The sequence below is a fragment of the Vicugna pacos genome, chromosome 16, assembly GCF_048564905.1.
Source record: "Vicugna pacos chromosome 16, VicPac4, whole genome shotgun sequence".
NCBI classification, from domain to species: domain Eukaryota; kingdom Metazoa; phylum Chordata; class Mammalia; order Artiodactyla; family Camelidae; genus Vicugna; species Vicugna pacos.
This window is the reverse complement of record NC_133002.1, coordinates 54,735,081-54,743,938: the sequence shown is the minus strand read 5'-3', so window position 1 is coordinate 54,743,938 and position 8,858 is coordinate 54,735,081. Positions and strand designations below refer to the sequence as shown.

The window sequence follows — 8,858 nt, the reverse complement described above, 5'->3', positions numbered from 1 at the left end:
TTCCACTGTCAGCTCTAGCCATTTCTGTTAGCCCATCTCCAATTCAGACAAAAAAGAGACTTCCCTTTCCCCTCAAAGATACAATTTCCTTCTTGAACCTACTCATCCTTAACAAATCGGAGCCTGCCAGTGTGTTACCAAGCCAGTGACATCAGCACTGGCAGGACATTAACTCGAGATTAGCAATGGCCCCATGACATCACCCTCTTGTTCCTATCGAACAGATGGTTTCTGTATATTGTGCAATTTTAGATCATTATTCATGGTTTGGGTCAGTATAATTCAGGAAGCCAAAAAACCGCCAAGAAAAATTGACCTGGAACCAGTTCAAAGACTCAAAATGATTTTACTGATTAGACGCCCAAGTTTTCATTTTCCAGAAGGACATCATGAATCATCAATTCAGGATAATACCTGAGTCATTTTAGCAAGCGTGGCGTTAAGAACTTCAAAACAGGATCATCTTCGAAGGGTTAACCTTCAAGACGTGTGACAGTAAGCTATCCAAGGAACTGTGTTGGGTGCAACTGAACTGGGGCCAGAAACTATTGACCAAGGCAACTGGTTTGTTTGAACTGGGTGATTATTTATTTTCACCTTATGCTTGTTGGCTTCATATCCTCCCTTCTGCTCAGCTCAGGGACAGTGAGGAGGTATGTTTTTAAACACGCCAGACAGGAAGTTATTCTGAGAGGCCTTGTTCAGGCATTATACCAAAGCAAGAAGATAAAGCACGGATCTGGCTGGCCGAGAACATGGAAGATAAAGTCATGTTTAAGACAAAATAAAATCTAAGTGCGTTCAGAGAAAGCTTAACAAAAGTTCACAAACTCATACATTATTTCTCTTAAGAACCCGGAAGGAATTTTAATAACTGTATGCTCCACTTAGAATAAGTATTAGCTATTTTGGGGAGATGTACCCCGTTGTATTATCACTGCCACGGGACAAATCTCCTGCATGGGTCATTGCAGCTTTGTTTCTAAAAAAAATTAGCGCTCTTCCCAAACCTCTGTAGATGTCTGCCCCCATCAACCACACTTCCTTCTGTCTAGATGCTGGTCCACAATCTCTGATTATCTTACTTTCTTACTTACAATGATTAAGACTCTTGTTGCCACCCACTTAATTGAGTATAAATTTTCCATTAAGAATATAAGATCTTTGCCCATGTCTGTGTGGGCTTGTTCCCGCCCTCCTCCCTCCAGTGTGACCAATCATCCTTCCTCCTCCCATGACGCGTGCGTGCCTGGCAAAGTCACGCACACTCTTTGCAAAGAAGTTTAGTAAAGCCTATTATGACTCACTCTCGATGTCACAAACGATGCGACGTTATTAGAAACTTGGAGGTAACTGAAGTCTCTCCATGTGCGACTATTGCTTGTCTTTGTTCAAAAGTTTTAAATTTATGACTGGGCATCTGAGACAGGGTCCTCACACTATCCTAGAACAAAGCCCACTGAGACACATGCTTCATGGTTTGTATAATGGAGTGAATGTACCGCTGTGTTCCAGGTTCTCTCATGATTTGCACAGGTGTATTCTGTGCCCTCCTCCCTGTGATCAGCACATCATTCTGTAATGAGAGCAGCATTCAAATGAAGAGGAGGGGCTGGAGAGGTGGGAGTAGATAAATATTTGGTACCCACTTGAAAATGATGCAATGGCCAAGACTGCATCTTCTATGCTAGATTTTGAGGTCAGCCTTCACCTCCTCAGTGCTTATCACACTGTTTGTTACCTACTAGTGACCTAGTAAATGCCTGGGAAAAGAATGTTGAGTTGTCATTTTATTGTTGTATTTCGGGGGGACATCTCCAGCTTGAGTCTTTCCAGGCTGTGACATGTTATCTTTATGACACCTGGCAAGTCACTGATTCCATGTAAATCGTGGGCTTCTCGTCTGCCCACGAGGAGGGTGTGTACAATGGATCATTTTCCTGGCATGTAGGTCATACACTGTGGCTCGTCCTTGATATTTCGTGTGCATGAACTCATCCGATGTCTATCAAATACCTAAGATGTAAGTGCTACTTTTTAAGTCTACGTTTACCCGTGAGAATACCGAGGCTCAGAGAAGTGACTTGCCCCCGCTCAGGAGCTGAGGAGCCAACTCAGGCTGTTACGCCTCCCAAAAATGGTACTTAACGACCATTACGCTACACTAATTTGTTATTGGGTCTAAAGGGAACATACCTGTAAATCACATGACACACAATGCCTTCAAAATGAACTGCTAACGTAGAATTCCACGATATGACAAATGAAGATGGGATACAAAGTTTTTACCCAGACACTAACTCATTCTTACAGTCTATATAAAATCTGTGGTGGTCATTATGATGCTATGGTAGCAGTGACACAGGAAATAAATTATTTAATGGAGTTAATCATTGATGTTACTTATCTTCTTCCAACTTTCCTCAAAATTGATATTAGGGATAAATCACAAGATCTCTTTAAAGGTACTGAATTTTCATATTCTATTTACTGGATAGTCATTGATATATTTGCAACTATCTCATGTAATATACTCATTTTGAAGATGGTTGTCCTAACGTACCAATGAATGGAAGGGTCAGAAGAGAATTCTCTGCGAGTACAGCTTAATCACCACCCTGCAAAACATTCAGTCTCTCTATCTTGTTATAGTTTAAATCTCATTTCCAGGTCCTACTAGATGGAAATTCTGGTGGCTACAGGAACAGGCGAAAATAAGAATACAATTTCCTGGAGGAATGATGAAAACATGCCTCCTGTACTTATGTGAAGGAAGCTTCAATCATAGATAATAATGGGTTCAGAAAAGTCCAATTTTTACTGCAACATGACATATCACCTTGTGTAACTGTAACGTACTCCAGCCGTAACACACTGGCAAGCTGCTTTTGTCAACTAATTGAACAATTTAATCATTTTGGTAGCTCGCCACCTACACGTCTGCCGCCGCCCTCCCTAACGCGTATACCCAGTGATATGAGTAGTAACAGCCCCCCATTGAGTTGACTTGAGTTCCAGAGTGACGTGAAGTCTGAAAAAGAAGCACGCTTTTTAAATGGTGGTGGCGACTGGGGAGGGAGCGCATAGAAATTCCAGCAGCTTCTTTTGGTTCTCTTTTTTCAGTGACTGACCTAGCTCTGAGGGGAATTAAGTACATGCTTATGATTCAATGTTAGGTTTTTTTTCCTTCTTTTTTTTTTTTCCCAGTTATGGCAGAAAGGACACTGTCTGGGCTGGCCTCATCACTCAGCTCTGTCCCTTTCAACAACTTAGCTGTTGCGTTTACCAAGCAATACCAAGAAATGCCTTTCTTAGGATGCTCTGTCTGTCTCTCTGGAATATAGAGGCTTTTTTTTGTGTTTAGACCTGCCTTTCCTGCATTTTAAATCACTACTTTTGGGATTGGATTTAGGTGGGAAGATTGTTCCTTTAGAGCGATTCCCTGGGGTTGGGTCCTTGCCATGAGTATCTGCTCTGCAGTGACACGTAGATTCCTGCAAGCTGATAAATGCCATTTTTTTTTAATTAAAATTTTTTTTTATTTTTTTAATTTTTTTTAGATAAATACCATTTTCTACTTTCCTTATTTTCCACTCACACGGCACACTGTTTTCAGTCTTCAGAAATGAAGTGGGTACTGCCTTCTCCTTTACTCCTGCAGAAATCAAATCACGTGGACTCCTGCAGAGCACTGGAGAAATGAAACATACCCTTTAGTTGGTAACTTGATTTGACATATAAACAGATGAGCAAAGAAAGAAAAAGTACCAGAAAGAGGTTTACTTGGGAATTTCTTCTGAATTTCCTTGCTGAAGATGCTCTAAAAATGTAAAATTCGATACGTCTGAGGGAAGATAGCTGTGTTTACAGATACTTTTCACCGAGTACCCGCTGATAAGTTCTTGTAGCTCCTGCTTGCTGTTAAACGTCACATTTTGAGGCTTAAAAAAGGAAAGGCTAAATGGAGGAGTGTTTTATGTCACTGAATAAATAAATATAAACTGTAATACTTTCCTTCCAGGAGCCAAAGAACGCTCCATGCATTTTGAAAACGCCTGGCTCACAGTCGCTTGTCTGTGCGGATTGAAGCATTCTTTTGAATGGTCAAAGTAGACAAAAACTTGATTACAGAAGGGATTTTCTCAAAAGAGATCCTATATTTTATCTTACTACTCAATCCAGGCTAAAATCATAAAGAGATCAGGGGGAAATAAAAACCTACAAACCAAAACCAAAATATCACCAAAAACTGCCTCCTTTCCTTCATCACTACCAAAGGCAGCCAAAACATGTCTGCAGCGAGGGAAGTATCTGTAGCCTCCAGGAGCTTTGATACAATCAAGGCCAGTGAGACGTGCCAGACCCTTTCCCTTTTTCCCAGAGGCTGGAGCTTGCTGCTTTCACATTTGGCTTTTAAATGACAAGCAAGGGAGCCTGCCAATAAAGCGGCGGAGCAAGCTAAGAAAACAAACAAACAAAGCAATCCTGCCCTAGACGGGGAGGCCCGTGACAGGTATGATTGATCAGGTGTCCAGCTGGAAGCTGTCACCACCGAGCTGAGAGAAACAGGCAGAGCTGGGCATGTTTCACGGGCCAGAGACTAGCACGGGGTATGAGGTAGGTAGCATTCTTCAGCAAACAAAGACACTGAAAGGATGGAGCTTGCCTGGCCGGAGCCACACGCCTCACGGAGATGCTTGCCATGTGACTCTCCTCGCGCAAAGGGATACTCGAAACTAAACATAGTGGGTTTCCTCTGGGAAAGTCTTGCTGGAGGAAACTGCCCTGCACGACACACTAGGTCTTTCTGTCTGTACGTTCTTGCTCTGAGACAGACTGAATGCTTTCTTCGTTGCTGAAATAAGTGTCTGTTTTTGGCATATAATTTCTTTAGCATCAAAACAGTCCATGGGGAGGTGCACTTTAACAAACTTCAAGACTTAAATTCTAATTACGGCGAAATTTCCCTGTTGCTTTAATGAGGAAAATAGAAACCCTGCCAACTCTATGGTATTGTCTTTAGAATCAAATAGAATAATACCACATTTCCTTGATTTTAACATGTCATGGATTATAATAAGGCTTGTAGAAAGTTTTTGAGCAAAGAGAGCCTTTTTGCACACTAGGCAAGCATTGTGATTTTGAGATTAAGCCCACTAATTGAGAAATATTAAAATATGAACAAAAGGTGCACATGAAAATCAAGGAAACAAGATATATATGAAAATATTTTATAAGAATAAAGTGCTGGAAACATGCAAGGTATTACTAACAATTATATTACAATAAAAACATGTTAATAATATGGAATTAATAATATGACGCTTGTTATAAAGGTAGTAACCTTGAATAACACAAAGTCTTCATATACACAGATGGAACTTAAATTCACATATACTAAAAATTAAATTAACGGAATAGAAATCCCAAAGTTTATTACATATGAACACAAGAAAATATCAACTTAATGGATAAATCCTGAAAACTTCAGCCTGCTTCTTTTCACTCCAACAAACACACATATCTTGTGAATAAATGACCTAACTTAGGCTGTAATATTTATTTGGTCCTTGTTTCTGGTAAGCGCACAATTTATGTTTACAAATACAGCATTTGTTTTCTAATATTTAGTGTCAAACGAAGGTAATCAAATGACACTGTAGGACTGACTGAGATGTTGATTTTTATCTGGAGAAAACTGTATAGCTTTAGCATTTTAAGTCTAGATTAAACAAATTGTTTCCTCCATTTTTTATGACCCAAGATTCATGTAAATGATGCAGATTCTTTAACAAACTTCCTAGAGATTCAAGTTTTCTATTATTAGCCATTTTACCAGGATTCAAAAAGTGACATTTATATTGGACAACTGTTCATTTTCACTGGCATTTCAGAGCTTTAAATATAAAATGGCTTCCTTATCAGTAGCTTGAGACTCAGCACTGGCCTTCTGTAGTATTTAACACACCCTACCAAGGAGACAGCAGGGGTATGGGGGAGGAAACCCTAGATAAGTATTTCCTTGACTATCTCTGCCAGGGCGTGCAGCATGCTGAAAAATACACATTTTTATCTCAAGTTTTATGTCTGTCATTTTAAGATATATACAGAAATTACTGGCAGTGAAAGATGAAGAAATAAATCATCAAGATCTTTTTCTGTGTGGCCAAATTCTGGTCTCTTGCCAAAATATTTTGGTAAAATATTGGTGATGGGAAGGCTGTGAGCATAGAATAAAGCTATTTCCATAGGTCAGTGGTTTCCAGATTTGGTGCCTTCTCAGAATCACCTGAGAGGTGAAACATACCCACATTTGCAGGTCCACCCTTGGAGATTCTGAGGCTGTAGGTCTGGGACGGGGGGTCCCAGGACAATGTGTGTTTAAAGCATCTCAGGTGATTCTAATTTAGAGCTGGAAACTGTGGCCACACAATTGAAATGAACTTTCTAGACTCATTAATAATGTAACAGTGTGGAAAAAATGTTATTTCCTCAGCAGGAGAATTTTTTTTTTCCTCTTTCATGTTGGAAGAATATTTGATAAACCACTTGGCAGAGGTGGGGAAAATGCTCAAGGGAAATGTTTAAGGAACAAAAGATGGTCCCTGGCTTCATTCTAAACTTTAGTCTTGCCGAATGGGATATATAAACTAAGGGTATGAGATGAATTATTGTGGACAAAAGGGGAGAAACTTTCAAAGGTTGTACATGGAAAAGAAAATAGGGGTAAAGGCAAGTGGTTCTTAGTTCAGCTAATTCAGAACCCGCTGCCGAAATTTTTAGTAAACGGATTCATTTTTGTTGTCATTCCTGTCACTGCCTCTGATACCGCACGCAGATAACCAAGGTCGGTAATCTATTAGGGTCCAGAGATCTAGTTTGAGAGTCATTGTCAGTGGTTACGTTAATGTCAACTCTCCTCTTTAAAACTATAGTCCCCGAGGGGATCCAATCTAATGATTAGTGAGACCCAGTCATCCTCAAACGCACTGCCCATGAACACGTGCAGCAATGAGAGAATAAAACAGAAGCATTTCCTCTAGATGATTTATCGGAACAGTCAATTGTCTTGGTTAATTTAATGCTGAGTTGCAACTGTCCAACCTACCCCCAGAATGACGACGCATTTTGGGGAAGGCCAGAAGACGTTCCACGAGGAGTGATTACATACTTGATTGTCTTCAGGAAGCTGGAGTTAATGGTCGTTCGATAATGATCTAAATGTCAAAGGATAGAACAACTGGCCCCCTCTGACATCACTCATTTCCCCCCTTTTTCCCTCCCCGTGAACAGTGCTTCATTTTTAACCACTTAATTCTACATGGAAAATAAGGTCAGTACATACTTTTTTAAGCAATTCATACACTGCTACGTAGATTTGAGGTTCCAGAAACTCTAACCTAGTTTATTAAAAACACAGTCCAGATAAGGTGAGGAATAATAAAGATGTTCACGCTCTGACTGACTGTTAACCAGGGCTAGGAGGTTTCTTAGGGGAAGGGGTTACCGAGAAGCAGCACGCCTGTGACTCGTCCTTCACACACCGCAGGTTAGTGGCAAAATGATGAGGGCATTCTGCGCTGCGTGAGTGAACGAGATCCTTGTTTTTAAGACAAGGCGTGGAGCAAAATATTGTCAAAATCGTGTTTTCCAAGGTGTATTTATTTTTATTTTTAATGGGACAAAATTATTCCCAGCTGTGCCACACTCTCCCCGTGCCCATTACTTTTTAATGAATCTTACAATAAGATGATTAATTCTACACACTTGGAGGCTTTGGGCTGAATGTTGTTGATTGAGCAATTACGTTAATCCACTTCTGCTTGTTTTTTTGGAAGCCCGATGATGAAGGTAATTTTTCCCCTCTTTGGACTGGTCCCTCTAGAAGTATTAGGCACGTGTGAAAGGAGGTTTACACACATTTCTAAGGGCTACCCTTGTTATTAATAATCAGTTTTAAGCTGCAGGCTCCAATCTGGTTGTTTTAGTCCCACTGATAAAGTTCATGACAGCACCTGGTTTCTTTTCCCAGCTTAGACTTTGATATCACGCACCAGCCCTAAAACATCCCAGGAGTTTGCAATGGAATACATTAAATAAAAACACAACAGGAGATGAGCGACTACTTGACTTAGCCGAGCACGCACGGCTTTTGTTTTCAAAAATGATGAAGAGGAAGGAAATAATACAAATAAAGGTAAAGGTTCCAGAGAGTGGAGTAGAACATGTTAGTAGGTGTGTGGTGGAGACCAGCGAGGTCAGTTTAGGCGCTGGTTTGGGAGCCAGTGTGGGTTTTACAGAACAACCAAGAGGTACTGACAGGATTTCTTGATAGGACAGGCAGAAAAAGTGGTATCAACCGTAAGTGGAAAGTCACCTGAACACTTATCAACAGCCTCAACATTTCTCGAGAGGCCCGTATGACAGTGTGAACAAAGATGGAGAATTACAGAACAATCCACGTAAGACGGGGCATTGGATTATGTGATGTTGATTTTGCGCATTGTTTTTCATTTCCTCCCGTGTATGACCTTCCGTGTGAAGAGTTTCTTATTTCTTTGTGGACCTTGTTGGGTTGGGTTGAGCCCCGTGAGATAGCCAATATTCGATCACTTTTGGCTAACCGAAACAGCAATTTAGATGGTTTAAAATCATAAATATACAAAGTAAGCCTGTAACAGGGGTTTTATTTCCTTCTTACTTGGTTCTTTTAGTTGCTGCCATTACTATTACAGGAGGAAAAGTGTTAACCTTGGAGACTTCCTACATGGTCTTTCGGCCCACCGTATGACTGCAGGGAACCCTGTCTTAAACCACTGGTTCCTCCTGAGAAGATTCAGGACTGCTGTGGTAGAGAA

At 40.6% G+C, this 8,858-nt stretch overlaps 1 long non-coding RNA gene across 1 annotated transcript; it reads left to right on the top strand.

The window, feature by feature from the left end:
- Window positions 1-1,814: 1,814 nt before the first annotated feature.
- Window positions 1,815-8,456, top strand: LOC140686195 (uncharacterized). Its single transcript, XR_012059814.1, has 3 exons — window positions 1,815-2,023; window positions 8,033-8,197; window positions 8,336-8,456. It is a non-coding gene; the product is annotated as an uncharacterized lncRNA (long non-coding RNA).
- The last annotated feature ends 402 nt before the right edge of the window (window positions 8,457-8,858 follow it).